The 16,848-nt window shown below is 49.9% G+C and overlaps 1 protein-coding gene across 2 annotated transcripts in view; it reads left to right on the top strand.

Annotated features, from left to right (window-relative positions):
• Nucleotides 1-6,616: 6,616 nt before the first annotated feature.
• Nucleotides 6,617-16,848, top strand: part of MGA (MAX dimerization protein MGA) — a 57,752-nt gene continuing 47,520 nt past the window's right edge. For both annotated transcript variants that reach the window (XM_053979538.1, XM_053979537.1), the window contains exons 1-4: nt 6,617-6,744; nt 7,399-7,514; nt 9,275-9,387; nt 9,479-9,593. The gene's annotated coding sequence lies outside the window, so the exon portion shown is untranslated. The remainder of the gene's footprint in view (nt 6,745-7,398; nt 7,515-9,274; nt 9,388-9,478; nt 9,594-16,848) is intronic.

Here is a 16,848-nt window from a genome sequence, read left to right as displayed (position 1 = left end):
CCTTGCTGGTGAACAGTGAAGGGTAATCCTGCTTATGTTCCTGAATTTTTTTAATCGTGATTCAGTTGTCAAGAAGGAGTAGCAGAATGCTGAGTGAGAGAAAATTCTGTATTCTAGCTTCATACAGTCTAAGAGTTGGGAGATTTTCCTGGCCAGTTATATCTATTGACTCCTGCAAAACTACAGGAAGTAACTGAAATGAGAATTTGGCCCCAAACTAGTAATTTTTGCTTGCATTGACATTCAGCATGCAAAACCTGATGAGATTTCTGGATGTAGATTTGGTGAGCTGCCCTATGAAGCAGGCTTGTGAGGGATGCAGAAACATCTTCAAGTGCCAGCTCTCAGACCATACAGAGTTTGTTGCTTGTTTGTGGCCTAAGCTGCTTGTGCAGTTTTTTGATGTGGTTATGTTGTTTATCAGCAGCATCTATGCATATTTGATAATTGCCTTGTCTGTGCCTTTTTAGTAGCTTCTCTGGAAGCATTCCAGTGAAATATATAACATGAAAACACTGACTTGAAGTGGACACCTTAGCATGTCCTTGTTTTAGATAAGGATGCTGCATTCATAGTGATTGTCCGGACAGTCCCTTCTCACACTGACTGGGGGAGTTTTGACTGAGGCAATGCTGGGAGATGGGCTGTGAGAATGCATCTACTGATCACAGGCTACCCAAGGGCTGCCAGTTCCCAGACTGGTGAGGAGCTGGACTGAGGAAACCATCCCTGCCCAAATGGGTACAGCACAAGCAGCAAGCTGCTAATGCTAATGGCTTTGATCTGTGAACATGCTCTGACTGCACTGCTCACTGATGCAGCTGTAGCTTTTTGAGCAAGTTTCCTTGCCTCAGGCCAGACTTGAGAGCTGGTGCTCTGCTGCTGGGTGTCTGAGCTGGTCTCTGCATTGCATGCCTGCCTCAGGAGCTTTATTTTTCATTTGCATCAGCCTCAGAGGTAGGATGTGGGTAGTAAACAAGTGCTTAGGGCAGCTAGTTGCTTTGAATGGCAAAACTGTCCACCCTGCTGCTTAGTCCTGCCAGGACAGCGCTGCTGGGGCTGGGAGACAGGGGAGGGGAGAGGATGACCTCATGCTCAAGTTGGACAGCTGATACCTTGAGCTCCCTTCAGACACCCTTGGGGAGGGCAAAAATTTTGCCACTCAGACACCACTGGGGAGGGCAAAATTCTGCCAATGCGTGGGAGCCTCTAGATGGTCCGCAACGGTCTAAGAATGGTTTCCAATCCACCCAGAAAACCTGTGACCCCACTGCTCTGCCTCTGAGCAGTACCCCAGGGCCTGATGCCTGCCTCGTCCCTTTCCCCTACTCCTCTCTCTCCCTTTTCCTTCCTCCCTGTTACCCACCAGGTAGGCCTCCCGCTTTGGGGAAAGTCGAAGGCCTTGACCCCAGTAAGCCAGTAGCAGTCTGGGCTGCAGGGACAGAGCTCTGCCTCTTGCAGGAGGGACGAGCTGTGCCTGCTTCATGTCTCCTCTCACCAGGAGAGGCTGCAGGGCACGGGTAGAGTCTGTCTGTTAGATCTGTAATATCGTTTGGGGCTCCCAAATCTGCTTTAAATGAGGATGCTGCAGCATGAGAACTACTGGCTTCACATATCTGAGAAATCACCACCATTTTCAGTTTAAAAGGAAATAATTCTAGGAGCCAGGGAGAGGCTGGGTGCTGTCGGGAAGTTCAGCCAGGAGCGCTGGCATCAGGTGCCTCCGCGCCTCAGCTACTTTCGCACCGCTGCTGGCAGACATGTGCAAGCGGTTTGCAGCTGGAGCTTCCTGCCAGGGCTCCAGTACAGCTCCGTGCTCACGTGGATGACGAGCGATCGGCGTTTGGGTTCCCGCGGCGCGAGTACGGTCGTGGAGGAGCCCTGGGACGCGGGGGGATGGAGGCACCCGATGGCCGCGCCCGCCCGGGGGACCCTGGGGCGCAGGGCAGCCCCCGCCCCCCTCGCACGCCGTGCCCCCCACAGCACTTCAGGGCAGGTTCGTGCCCCGGCCCCCGCCCCCATTTACTAGCGGGACTCAGGTCGATGGCGCTGCGATAGCGATCTGACCCGGGAGCTGCGCCGGCAGCCTCCTTCCTCGGGGCTTGCGTGGGGGAAGGTTTAACCCCTCGCGTGCGGTGTCGCCCGTCACCGTGAGGAAGGGACAGCCCAAGGCCTGGGGACGGTGGGTTTGAACCATTCGGGCAGGAAAGGGTTTGTTAGGCTGCGGTCCCTTCAAAACGGGAAAAGGAAGGGAAAAAGACTGGACTCGGCTAGGCTTGTGGCAGCAGAAGAGCCAAAACTGCGGCACACAAAGCAGTTGGGAAAGACAGAGAGGCTGGAAAAGCTCCGCCGGGGTGGTCAGGGCTGCTCCCTTCGGCGAGCGATGGCCTTTGGCCAGATCCCAAAGGTACCTTGTGCCCGTTAGGAACTCGCCTACAGCAAGAAAGCCAAATCCCAGCGTCTCATCACTGATGCATTCCCAGGGGGTTTTTGTGTTCGGTAAACACCGTGCCGGGAGTAAATTGCAGAGACGCGCCGGCGCCAGCAGCTCCCCTCCTGTGAGCGCTGCCGCAGGTCTCCCAGCTCTCTGTGGAATGACTGAAGTGAGGAGCTAAAGTGCAGCCTCGTTTCAGCCCTGCCTTCTTTGGGCTGGGGAAGGCAACAGCTTGGGAATTTGGAGGTCGCAGCCGTCCCTGACCCTCGTGGAGGGAAGCTAGGACGATCCCTGAGAAGGAGAGGACTCGGCCACCTTGCAGTCTTGTGTAAAAGCGAGAGCAGAAGCCCAGCCTCAGAAGCACAGGCTCCTGCAAGTGTCCAGAGACAGGAAGACTTAAGAAGGAAGGCTGCAAGGGGGAACAGTCTGGAGACCTCGATGAGATCTTGGGGGGCTTTATCACATCTGTGAAGCAAAAACAGCAATAAAGTTAGGGGCACGTCTTCTGCTTTGCCTGCCACTTTTCCTTGTCGAATTATTTAAGAAAAACCTGGACAGACTTTCTTCCCAACCTTCCCTCTCCAGTCCCAGTAGCTGATTCCTGGTCTCTGGCTTTGGAAAGAAGAACCTTTCTTGCTGTACAATTGCACTGTAATGTGCAGCTCTGGTGACCGGTATAAAGGGAAGGTTCCGGTTTAAATTGTGACAAGGATGCACAATAGCAGCAGCTCCAATGTAACCAAGGGAAACTCTCAGAAAGCAACCATCGTCAATGAACCCTTTCCGTGTATTAAGAAGGTCATTATGTGGAATGCAAAATCCATGCTGCAAAGCTAGTAAATGTCAGCTTCACAATTATCTCAGCAATCTTTAGCTGGTTCCCATGTGTGTAACACTGATTTAATGAAAAATTCACACATTATTTTCTTCATATGATCCTGACTTGCTCAGTGCCCAGGAAGTTGCATCCTTAATCTGACATTTTGCAGGCTTTGAGTGATGGATTAAAGCATTTACATAACATACTTCAAACATGAGGGTTGTGGTGGTTGTTAAATGCAATTATTGTCATTTAAATGTAATTATTTTAAAATTTTGATTAATTATAAATGGATATTATTAATGGGAGAACAAAATTTGTTTATAGGGGTTTGATTTTTACAGTCATCAGGAATAAACAGAGCAGGTAATGAGTTTGGCAATAAAATGCCAGCCTTAGGCATAGACCAGATTTAGCACCACCCTTTCTCTTTGTATCACACTTCCTTCCTCCCACAAGCTCAGCCCACTCAAAACCTGTATAATTTATTCTTACAAAAGGATATGCCTGTTTCTGCTCAGTTTTTTTAAAGCCTTTATTTCCTAAATATACTCCTCGGTGGGAACAGTCCTATTGGATTTCCAGGCCCATTTTATCACTCTTAATGGGATGGGTGAGGATGGAAGAGCTGAAAAAGTTGGGTGTTGATTTCAAGTGAAGAGGCCCACAGTGAACAATGTGTGAAGAGGAAGGTGGAGAGAAATGGGAGAGTGAGTGGGAGCCTCTGGGTAAACAGATGATGTTGAGGAGCAGTGTGGTCCCCGGGCAAACAGGCCCCTGGAAGAACAGGTACTGACTGCTCTTTCTCCACTTCCCCCTTGTAAAGGTTTTATTCAGCAGGGAAAGGAGGGGGAGAGGAGGATAATTATTTTTCTTGCTTATTTAAGGTTCCTCAATCTCTAATGAACTTTAGTTTCCCAATACTTAACTTAAAAAAAAAAAAAAAGCCAACACACAAAAGTTTTTTTTTTCTGCAAAACCTCACTTGTAATTTGGGCATCTCTGTTTCAAATGATGTGTACATTTTTATAGTTAAGATTTCTCAATCTAACTTGCATAGGAACTTCTTCAACACAGCAGTTGTGAGATCTACCTATTTCCAATAAAGGATATTTTTTTCCACTTAGAGACCAAAACAACAATTTTTCTTTTTTCTTTTTTTTTTTTCAGCTGTAACACGCAGTTGGCTCATTTCTTTGATATTCACAAACACCATCAGGTTTCCTTCAAAACTACTCTAGTCATAATGTCTTTTCCCCCTGAGAGATTATCAGACTTACTTCCCTTCCATGTGTTATTCTTTATTTTTCCAACTCCAATATCTTTGATTGCCTTGCCATTACTTCTTTATCCTTTTATATGTTTGCAACATCATTACAGTTAATGTCAAACACTATATTTTATTTGGGTGGTGTTTCCTCTGTTTGGCCTATTAACTAAAACAGATCCTGCAGCTGGGAATTGGGCACTTAATCCCTTATAGCAGCAGGAATTTCAAAGCAGTTATCCCTCAATCAGCCCAGAAATTCCAAAAAGACAGGTCCTAAGTCTACCAGTGCTTTCTCCATTGACATCCAAACCCTTCTGAACTTCAGCTGGAAGACTGTAAACGCCCAACAGAAGTTTTATGTACCAGTTAATGTATCTGTAACCTTTGTATACAGATTCCTCAAATATAATCTAAGACGTGAGGGAAGATATCTTTGATCATCTCAGTGATCTGAGAACCAACCACTCAATTCGGTATCAATTCAACACGAAGTTCAATTTTGCAGAAATATGAATCTTTGTCTAATGAGACACTTCCCTTTTTACATCCCTCATGGACTCCCCAGCCATATTGTAATATATTCTCAGTAATGTCACAATGCCTGGGGAATGCAGATTGTTGTGATGGCTGAGCACCTTTCAAGGCCAAGACCTCCAACGCAGAAATTTCAGCCCAGGGCTACATTATGGTGTTGTTTGCCACCAGCTTTTGTTTAAATTTTAAATTAGTTCCCATTACATGTTACCTGCCTTTACCTTAGACAACTTGAAGTTATTTTTCAAGACTGCACAGGAGACCTTCCTCATTGATGCAGCCGCTGCCCTCGGTTACAATTGCCACACAACTCAGCCAACCTGCACACGTCCATGTTGCCCAGAGCTCATGGGGGTTTCTGTATTTTTTTTTCAATCAACATTTGTTCCATTATTTAATTGTATACCAAATATAGAGTTTCTGGATAAGAGTCTCCAGAATCACCTTTTGCCTAAACCACGCAGGGCTGTTATATTTAGAGGTATTAGCGAATACGTCCCTATGCTGACGAGCTTTTATTTAACTCTTTCGGCTCACACGTAGCTTCCCGGTAACTCGGGGATTGGTGTGAGTGCAGTTCCGTGGGTGCTCGACAAACACTCCCGTCCCCCGGAGCCCTGCCGGGTCCGAGAGCCTTGTCCCAGCGGCAGTAAGCACCCACAGCGTGGGAAATCCTTCTGAACTCCAGCATCGCTCCGTAGGCGTTCGCTCGTAGCTCCAGCTACCGCCAGAAAATCGCACTCCGCACCACACGAGCCCCTCTTCCGTGATTTACAAATGCGGAAGGCGGAGGAAAGACGAGGAGTCCCGGGAAGGCGCTGCAGGCGGCCGAAGACAGTGCGGTGCCGCGGAAGGAGCGCGCCCGCGGGGCCGCGGGAACGCGCCCGGTGCGCGGATGCCCCTCGGGAAGGGCGCGCACGCGGCGCGGCCACCGGAGGCGCTACCGCGCGGCCCCACGCGCGAGCGGCGTGTTATCCCTCGCGCACGGCCGGGGGAGGGGCGGGAGGGGCGGGAAGGGCGTGGCCGGCGGCGCCCTGGGAGCGGAACTGCGTCGGCGGGCGGCTCCGGCCAATCGGCGGCGCGCCGCTGGCGGGGCGTCGCGAGGCAGCCGCACCGCGGGGCCGCCGCCGGACCCCGCCGCCCCCCGCGCTCCGCCCGCACGGCCGCGCTCCGGCACCGGCCTCGCGGGGGCGGGAGACGAGCCGGGGGAAGGGGCCGGGAACGTGCGCAGCCCACGTGATGGACCGCGGCGGCCAATGAGGACGGCAGGAGGTCGCGCGTGGCGGGCGAGGGCCGCGTGGGCCGGGGCGTTGCCGGGCGGCGCGCGGAGTCAGGTACGAGCCGTCCGCCCCCCCCCCCTCCCTCCTTGGAAGTTTTTCACTCGAGGTGGCGCGAGGCGTGCGCGCGTCACGTGAGCGCGGCGGCCGCCCAATCACCCGCGCGCGCGCCGCCTGTCCGCGCGCTGCCGCCGCGCCCGCGTTTGAGGCGAGGGGGCCGCGCGCGGGACGGGAACGGGACCGGCGGCCGCTCGCTCCCCTCGCGCGCCCCCGCGCCGCTCTGTTCAGGGGTGCGAGCGGCTGGGACCCGGGGGCGCGGGCCGTGGGTAGCGGCCGGCGGTCACCTGACCGGGGGGGATTGTTTAAAGGGACCGAGCGGCATCCGGGCTCTCCAGCCGGGAAGGGTCGGGTGAGGCCCGGCCCTGGGCAGCTGCCGCTGCTCCCTAATCCATCGCGCTCCGAGGGACAGGCCCCCGGTGGGGGCGTGGCCGGCGCCACCTATGAGACGGGGCTGGAGTGCCGAGAGAGCCTTTCCCGGGAAGCGGCCCCGGTGCCCCCTGGGTGCCAGAGGCCGGCGGGCTGGGCGGGGCCGGAGCGGGGCCCCTCGGCCGGGGGCGGGGCGGCCCGCAGGCGACGCGCGTGCGTCCCGGCACGTCGCGGGGGGCGGCCGCGGGGGCGCGCGGTCCTTGGTGGCCCTTGGTACTGCCCTGTTTGGGACTGCTCGTACCGAGCTGATGAGTTTGGAAGGGAGTCGAAGCGCGAAGGCGAGCTCAGTGAGGAGTAGCTAGGCACGAGGGCCAGCGGCTGTTTCAGCAGCCCGGGGAGATGAGTGGCTTCCCAGTATGTGGTTGGAGCGTCTTGCCTGACTCATTAAGATGTCAAATCTTGCACAACAGTCACGCTGCCTTGCTCCCGACGTGAACTGTGTGAAGGCATGGGCCGTGTGTAATCGCACTTGATGGGATGGGCTAGAGCCCCGAAGATTTGAAGTTGCTGCAGACTGAAAACGGAGGGTGGTTTAAAGAAGAGGGGCAGGCTGAAGCTTTGGTCTTGTTGCTTGCAGGTGTTCTGCCCGATGCAGCTGCAGCACCCTTTCAGTGCCCTCGGGCACAGTGCCTTGTGAATCTGTACAGAGAACCGGAAAGGGAAATAGATTCTGCTTCAAAAGTGTTGCCATAGGTGAGCATTTTTGTACATCTTTTTGTAGGGAAAAAAAACCCCTATTTCCTAGGTCTGGTGGAGATGGGCAGCATTCGTTCACTTCTGTATTTCATCTAACAGCAGATGGCTGTTAACCTCACCCATTGCTGGCTCAGTATTGGTGCAGACGCTGTTGTGCCTGCCATGGGGGAAAACGTGCAACTGGAGAAAACCACTTGTGAATAAACTTGTTTGGTTACCTTCCAGGAAAAAAAAAAAAAAAAAGGAAGTTCTTTTTGACTGTAGGCTGCTTCTTCATTTATACGCAAATCCACTAGTTTGTGAAGTTTGTGGTTGTTTTTAAAAACGACCTTAAGAAATGGGAAGTCTAAGACATTTTCCTTACAAACACAACGAAATAGGTCTCTGCCTACTGGAGTGAGAAAGAGCTCTTCTCTGTGAGGAGGCTGTTGTCTGTTTGCTGTTTCACAGACAGCAGAGGGTCTACAAAAAGACAGTCATGGCATGTGCATAGGGAGCAGTGTCATTAGCTGTGGCATCAGGAGGGCTTTCCTCTTGTCTTATTTTTCCATAACTAAGGATGTGTTGTGCTGTTGGTTTGCTTTTTTGTTAATCTTTCTTAAGACTGGGTAACCTTAGAACAAAGAATCAATCATGGTGATGGTGGAGTTGCTCTTCTCTTTCCACACAAAGGTGGAATGTACTTTCACTGTTGGATTTTGGGTAGTTTTAGTACCTGGGATAAATCCTTTGCAGAACTGGATAAGGAAGAATGCAGTGAGAATGATATGTGAGAGAAGGATGATGAAGGTGTGTCATAAGAAGAAAGCAACCAGAAGAAAGCTCTTTTGTTTTAATTTTTTTTTTAATCAAGCCCAAAACAGAAAGGCATTAAAGGAATGTGAACAGCATAAAAGAGAGAAAATGAATGGGAACTAGATACAACCTATCTACTATAAAAATGCATTCTTTGTTCCAATCACAATGCCAGGAAAAGCCAATTTGGAGAATGACAAGACTGTGACCCAGATACTGTTAAACAAATATTTGCGATGTTGGAATTGTGCTGTTTTGCTAACTCTTGTACAGTGCTTTCTGTTAATTTGGTGTGGTCTGCCTGACCACAGGATAAGTCAATAAACGGTAATGAAGAGGGATATAAACCTGGAGCACATCGCCAACAGTCTGGACTTGAATTAGCGTCACTTTCACCTTAAAAGGGTTCCTTGGCAGTTCTAACTTGCTGAGCCATTGGTGACTCTGTAGCAATGAGTATTGCTATAAAATAGCTGGATGAGTAGGATAGTCCTGAACTCAGGTGAGGGCTTTTTTTTTTTCTTTTTGTCTTTTTTTTTTTTTTTTTGTTTTGTTTTGTTTTGTTTTGTTTTCTGTTTTGTTTTGTTTTGTTTCTATGATGTGGACAAGACCCCAGCTGCAGATTCATGTATGTGATAAAAGTTCCTCGTGATGGCCATAAAGGGATTGAAATTCATCAAAATGGTGCTGTTTCTGCCAGTGTTGCATGGCAAAAAGCATAAAGCATTGCTTTATTGTTTTATTTTGTGATTTTTGGTAGTTGAAATAATAGTATGTTAAAAAATACAGCATTCATTGAATGTATGAGTAATGGGCATATCACTGACTGATGAAATATGGGAAGTAATGTAAAATACATTAATCTAACTATAACATGTTGTATACAGATAAAAAAGAGCATTTATTATTAGTTAACTTTGGCTTTTTCCCCTGGACTCTCACCAGTGGTTCATTCTTAACAGAAATCACAGAATCATTTCGGTTGAAAAAGACCTCCAAAATCATGGAATCCAACCTGTGACCCATCACCACCTGTCAACTAGACCATGGCACTGTGTGTGCCACATCCAATTGGGTGCGTTCCCATTTTCAGTGTTTAGGAAGTGTTTCCCGAAAGTTCAGGTAACTCTTGAGAGATGCAAAATACTGTATATTTTATGTTGCAGGATTAATGCTGTTTGACAAACGACTGACTTTATGGGGAGCTGGAAGTTTGGACTCCGTGGCATGGTATGGCTATTGGAGAGGGGAAGCAGGAGTTTCTTTCCTCCGCCCTCCCAGGTATGTGCCTTGTTCCTCCAAAAGCAGCTGCTGCTCTTGCAGGCATGTAGCTCTCAGCTGGTGAAACACTTTCTGAACTGCCACCTATTCATCCTGCAATAGTTGGGACTCTGAGTGTGACGTGAATTTGGTTTTTAGTATAAAGCAAGGCTCTGGGCTGAAAGCTGGCAGTGCACAAGCTGTGTCAGACTTTTTGTGGGCATAAGTGCTTCCTGACTGCAGCTGGAGCATGTGCTTTTGAATCTTTGCATCAGCAAGAAAGCTAAAAAACGTTTCTAAAATGTCTGAAAAACTTCTTTTTTCCTGCAACAGGTCATTTCTTTCAATAATTTTTTTTCTTAATCTCAATTTTTGTCTAGATTCTGCCACCACTTCAATCTTTTGTCTTCTTGGCACTGAACTATATTTCCTCACGAAGGCTAAGAAAAGAATTTAAGCTAGTTTCCTATCAAAAATAACATTACATAAACTTCTTAAAGTAAATCTGGGCTGGTTCTCTTGCTTAAGGACAGAGATCTGGAGCTGACATAGATGCTGCTAATTTTTAGAGACATCTGTGCACAGCAAACATTAAGTTCTGGGAGACTACTGCTGGTCTGGAGAAGGAGTTGGAGGCCTGTGGGGCTGGTTATGGCATAGAAAATGGGACTAGATACCTTCCTAAATGCAGTTTAATCCAGAGTTTTGGTTAGATTATCAGAATTTCCTGTGGGTTGCTACTGTTAATCATTCTCCAAAGTGGCAAAACGTTGTCTAAAGAAAGAATGTTTTTTTGTGTTTTAACTCTTCCAGTGTGCACGTTGCACAACACTTCTGGCTGTAGCATCACTAGGTTTTCAGCTCTTTAAATGCTTGTGGATTTTGGTTTCTTGGTTGGTGGTTGGTTTCTGGGTTTTTTTAATGTCCAAAACATGGGATTTTTGAGCCCAGTCAGGGCTGTCTGGTTGTAGTTAGTGGTAAACTTTAGACTGCTGTAATAAACTGCTGACTGCTGCTGTGGGTGTGTTACACTGGCATAGCTGGTTTTGATAGCTGTTGTTTGCAGGTAGTGAGTAGTTTCAGCTGGTGCTTGTTTTTGGCAAGTGAATTTAAGAGCTGAAAGCCTTCTTTATGCTCCAATAATGCTTCTGTAGTACTGTTTTTCACACTATGCTGTGTGACAGAAATGTCCTATCCTTGTGTAGTAGCAATCTTTGTGTTCAGGGGATTGCCAACAAAAATGTAATCAACACCTCTTGTGTGTTTTTCACAAGTTGGCAGCTGGTCTCTTTTGCATAACTATGTATAGTTACATGTGTATATTTTCTACAAGGTATTTTGTTCTCTGTAGCGAAGCCTGGGACTTGTGACCCTCCAATTCCTACTTTGTTACCGAATCTTTACCACAGGTTAAACGTAAGAATGGCTGAAGAACAGTTTGTTGCTGCAGCTCTAACAGTTACATCTCTTATTACTTGTAGCAGGTAGGCCTGAATGGGCGCTTCATAGCGCCGTGTAGGCAATACTGAAAACAGGAGCGTGATTTACGGGGTGCTGAAATGCAGCTTGTAAAGACTGTAGTTCATACCTTCAAGGGAATATGTCTGAAAGAAGCATTTGGGGGAAGAGTCTACATCTTGGTAGTCAACTTGAGCATTTCAAATACCTTATACTAGCCAGTAATGGGATGGTTGTAACTCCCTCTGATCAGGGATTCAATAGGTGCAAGCTAGTTCATTTCCGTGCTGCCAGTTCATGTTTAGCACAAACAAGTCCTTAAAACTGGTGTTCATAGTGATCTAAACGAGATGATGTTCTTTAGTGCAGCACTGCTGTTTCTTGTCAGCTTTAAGCTGCTTAGAATTGGGTTACTTAAGCTGGTGGGAGTCTGCAGTACTGCTGTGACTTCTACTGATGAATCTGTTCTCTTGATAAACCGGGGGTTCAATTTTGGTGCAGGCAAGCCTGTCTACCTGCCTCAGCTAAAATTGTAGGAAAATCTCTGCCAATGTCAACAGTCTCTGGTTTGTTTCTTTTATCATGACTGGAACATGTGGCTTGTGGGCCATGAACATAGGGCGCTGTCTGTTCTTTAGTTCTGTGTCTGTTCTCAGTTTTACAAATTACTCTGCCTGAAAAAAAACCCTCACTTATTTCTGTATTGTCATTGTTCAGAAGCAAACTGGTTAATACAAAACAGCATCTCTATCCTGTGGCCCTAAAACTCAATGACTGCTCTACAGAAAATGTGATGGCTGTAGGTATAAAATGACTATCCCTGGAATTGGTGTAATTATTTCTGACTGGATTTGTTACAAGAAAAATATTATGCTGGATCCAACACCTTGAGGCTGTTGCAACTCCATGCCCCAAATATGACCAGTAATAAGGCTGAAAATATATTGCTGGTAGCTACAAGCCCATAGAGCACATGCACACATGACATTTACATGTAAACATGTCTGGCCACACCAATCAGGAAGACACACAGATGCAGGAGCACAACAGAGACAGCCATATCCTGCTCCCTTCCCTGTCTGAGCAGGAGGAGGTCATACACATACACATGTATGTATATATATATATATATATATATATATGTGTGTGTGTGTCTGTATATATATATATCTGTATTTATATGTATAGTAGATACCCTGCAGCAGCAGAGTTCAGACACTGTTGGTTCCTGAATCCCAGTCTCCCTGGTTGCTGGCATGTGGACACAGCAGCTCCAGAGGCTGCAGTGCTGTTCCTGGTGCTGCACGTGCTCTGTCTCTCAGGTGGCTCAGACTGCCCTGCTTATGTGATGTCCAACACCCCTCCACCCAGAAGACACTGCCCATTCAAGACAGAGGTGTGCATACACGCACAGAGCTGGTGGTATTCCACCTGTATTAATGTTTTGATGCATGTTGGTCAAGTCTCTTAAAAATGTATTTTCTTTAGTTATGTGCTTCTGAGATAATTTCCTATAGCATAAACCTATGTTGCCAAGAAACCTCTAAAGGGATGCTGTAGAAGTTGCTCTTCTTCTACCCATTTTCAAATAAGACAAAAAAAACCCTGACAGATTGAGGAGCAGTCCTGACGAAGTTATAGTTTGTGGTAGGCAACGGTCAGTGCAAAATTTGGTTGCCTGGACCTTTGTGTTACCCTACTAGCTGATGTCTGCCTTCTAGCACCATGTGTAAGTCTCTGTCGTTTCATAGTGGATGCTGTGTTGCAAAATAAATAACCTTAATGGGAAAAGGGAAGGGATGGGGGGCTTCATGGAGATGTTTTTGCCTGCAGCCGTGATGCATTTTGATGTGAATTTCCTTAATGTTCAGAATTCTGTTTTAGTGGGCTTATTGTCAGAAGTGCCAGGTTTATTACATGTAATTAATTCCCTTGGTGTCTGTGAAGTCCTGCCAGGCTGGGCATGGGGCGGCACCTGCTCGGTGCCGTTCTCCGGGCGGGAGAGCTCTGTCGAGGCCGTGCCCGGGCTCTCAGTTTGTCAGCGCCTCGGTAACAGCGCCCAGGGCCCGGCTCAGGGGGCGCGGTGTGACAGGTCTGTGTCTGCCCGCCCAGAGGCACCACAGCTGCGGTGGTCAGAGTCTGCGCCGTGCTTTGGCCGGTCAGCGAGAGCTTGCTCAGACGATGGAAATACCGCTGACTTGGTTGCTTCCTCAGCTGAGGCTTTCTGCGGGAGGTGGCCGGTTCCTGCCGGCAGTACCGCTGTGAAGTGTGGAAAGGCGCGGTGTGCGTTTCCTGCGCAGAGAGCGGCGCTCCTTTCCCGGAGGAGGCGGCCGCTGCCCTGGGCACGGGGATGGCGGGGCGGTGCCGCCCCGCTCGGCCCGCCTGGGGGCGCCGTGCGCCGCGGGCCTCGCGCGCACTCCTGGCGCGGAGAGAGGCGGAGCCGCGCGACCGGAGCCCCGGGGCTTTCGACGGCCGCCGGTGCGCGAGAGATGCCCGCGCGCGCGCCGCTGCGCGGGCCGGGCCGGGCCGGGCACCGGGCCCTACGCGCGGCGCGGGCACGTGATGGGCAGGCGGGAGGGAGGGGGATGCCGGCCTGCTATACGCTTGCGCGCGCTGCGGCGCCATGACGTCAGCACGGTGCGCACGCACGTTGTCGCCAGCTGGCGGACACACGGTCCGCGTGAGAAAGGAAGCGGGAGGCCGCGCGCGCTTCGCGCACGGTAACAACCGGGGGGCGGGGCCGCGCCGGGAGCAGTGGCCGCGTCGCGCGCGAACCCCGCGCGCCTCTGCGCGCGCCCTCCGCCCGCCGCCCGAACTGCGAAAATTGACACCAGGCGCGGGCACGAGGCGGCCGGGCCCGGGCCCGCCGGCCGCGCCCCGGCGGCCACGCGAGGCGCCGCTGCGCGCGGGCCGCCTCGGGAGCGCCGGCAGCGCGCGCCCCGCCGGGCAGGGCCGTGCCGGGTCCCGGCGAAGAGCGGCGCGGTTTCCCCACGTGCGCTCGTTCCACTGCCCCTCAGCCAGCTGGCGCTGGCGGTCGTTCTGGCTCCCGCTGGTCCTGGGCGGCTGCCGCTCCCCGTCCCGAGGCTTCTGGCTGAGGTCCGTCCGGCGCGGCCGGGGAGGGCAGCGGGGGGCGGGCGGGAGAGGAGGGCGTTCAAAGCGACAGGTGCTGCGCTCGGCCCGCAGCCGTGACGCCACCTGCCCGGGGCGGGGCCCCCGTCTCTCGCCGCCGTTCCCGGGGCGGCCCCTCCTGGTGCCCGCTCGCTCGGTCGGTGTTGAACGGCGGCGCGGCGCGCGCGGTGCCCGCTGCCATTGGGCGCGCGCCGTGGGGCTCCCGGCGGCAGCCCGCGGTGGGTGGAGGCGGGCGGGGCAGCCCCGGGGCCCGCGCGCCGCCGTCGCTTCCCTTCCCACGGTGCCTCCCGGTGCCCGCCCGGCCCGGAGCGCCGTGCGCCGAGCCGCGTCCCGGTCGCCGCGTGGGGAATTGGGTTGGTTTGTTTATTTGAGAAGGACGCTTTCGCATCTGACTGTCGTCCTGCTTTTGGCGGGTCTTAGTGCGACTTGTGAGTGGTTTTGGCCGCTGTGCCCTGCTTGGACGCTGCTTCTCAAATACAAGGTCTCTGTGTAGAGAGGGGAAATCTCTGACGCTGTTCAGAACTTCAGCTTCCACAAATACACGTGTTTCCCCTGAAATACTGGATTAGAGTCTATGTGCTATAATAAAACAGGCTCCTGTGTGTCACCAAATGTAATAAAATGTATGAAATTGCTTTCTGGTATCTGACCTTGCTAGTGCTGAAATAACATAGATTTTTATTACTTTAATTGCCCATAATCACATTTTAACCACGCACGTCTCAGACTGACTTGATACTGTGCGTGGTGCTTGTAGTAGAAATAGCTACTGCAGTACAACATAAGAACTTTGAGTGTTGGAGAACAGAAACTGTTACTCTATAGGTCTTTATATGCCTAGAACTGCTGAGTGCATGGTTGTTGACCTTTTTTTGTAATTTTTCTTCTGGTGTGTTTTAAGTAAGATAATTCAGTCAAATGACTTTAAAGGAAGCAAGTAAATATAAAGCTACGTGCATTCTGCATACGTTAAACCAGATCTGAAGCCACTTTGATAGTGTGCTTCCTTTATGAGCCAGTACAGTTTTGGTGCATACTGCACAGCATTAATGTGAACTCACTTTCCAGCTGTATGTTTACTATACATATAAATGTGTTATATGTGTATATGCAAAGTTGGTGGAAAATCACATAGATCTTACGTGGTTCCTTTTTCACCACTCTGTATATCTGAGATTTATTTCTGTTCTGTTCTTGTGGGTGAATATGAAAGTGCTCATTTCTTGGGGATAACTTTCTGTGTTGCTGGGACTTGAGGTGTAATCTACTGAAAAAGCAGAGCAATATACTTGAATTAATTTTGTATCCTAGACTCTAAGGAGTCCTTGGTGGGTAGGTGGTTGTGAGTATGTTTGTGGGTAAGAATTTCCTCTGCAAAGTTAAACTGAAAACCAGACCTTGTAACTTCACAGGTATCAAAATCTGTGCAGAACAGTTTCGGTTTATTTCCTCCAATTTAACCTTTGCATTAAGTTTTAAAGTGTGAAGTGTAAGGGGTAGAAATAGATCTCTCATATTTCCTAGTTGTTAAGAGCATTTGTCATATAAATGATAAAAGGAGTATAAATTGTCTCTTGAGCTTTGACATCATTTGCCAACATGCATGACAGTTTGTTAGCACGGGGGGGTTTTTCCTCCTACAGTACCCCAGTCCTAATAAAATAAAGATGTATTATTAAATATCCAGTTCACTTAAAACTTGTAAATTAAGAGTTAATTCTCTGGAAAGAGATGTGGGTGTTTTCCACCCCACAGAATCATAGATTAGTTTTGGTTGGAAGGGACCTTAAGGGACACCTAGATCCAGCCTTCCTGCCATGGACAGGGATACCTTCTGCTTGACCAGGTTGCTAAAAACCCCATCTCCAGCCTGGTGTTCAACACTTCAACACTGAAAGTTCAACACTTTCTCTGGGTAATCTGTTGCAGTGCCTAACCACCCTTATAGTAAAGAGTTTCTTCCTAATATCCAGTCTAAACTTCTGTCTTGAAATTTGAAGCCATTTCCCCTTTTTCTATCACTGCTTTTGTAAAGGTCACTCTCCAGATTTGGTGTAGGTCACCTTTAGGTACTGAAAGGCTGCAATTATTAACTCTCCCCAGAGCTTCTTCCAGGCTGAACAACCCCAACTCTCTCAGCCTGTCTTCACAGAAGAGGTGTTCTATGCTTCTCAACATCTTTGTGGCCCTTCTCTAGACTTGCTCCAAGAGGTCTCCTGTGCTGGAGACCCCAGAGCTGGATACAGCACTCCAGTTGGGGTCTCAGCAGAGCAGAGGGGCAGAATCCCATCCCTTGCCCTGCTGCCCACGCTGCTTTGGATTTAACACAGGATTTAATTGGTTTTCTGGACTGCAAGTGCCATGGCCGGGTTGTGTCCAGCCTCTCACCCACCAGCACCTCCCAGTCCTTCTCAGCAGGACTACTCAGTTTCTTCATCCCCCAGCCTGTGATTGATACTGGGGGTTGCCCCATGTCAGGTGTATCACCTTGCACTTGGACTTGTCAAACTTCTCATCAAGCATCAATCAGGTCCTTTTGGGCATGATTCAGGCATGTTAGCTTCACTTACCTCGCCAGTATGGACCCATGAAGGACACCACTTGTCGTGAATGTCCCCTGGGACTCAGAGCTGTTGATCACTACCTCCTGGATGGGACCATTGTACCATTTTCTTATCCACACAACAGA

Source organism: Vidua macroura, chromosome 6, assembly GCF_024509145.1.
Source record: "Vidua macroura isolate BioBank_ID:100142 chromosome 6, ASM2450914v1, whole genome shotgun sequence".
Taxonomy (NCBI): Eukaryota; Metazoa; Chordata; class Aves; order Passeriformes; family Viduidae; genus Vidua; species Vidua macroura.
This window is presented reverse-complemented; position numbering and strand designations above follow the sequence as displayed.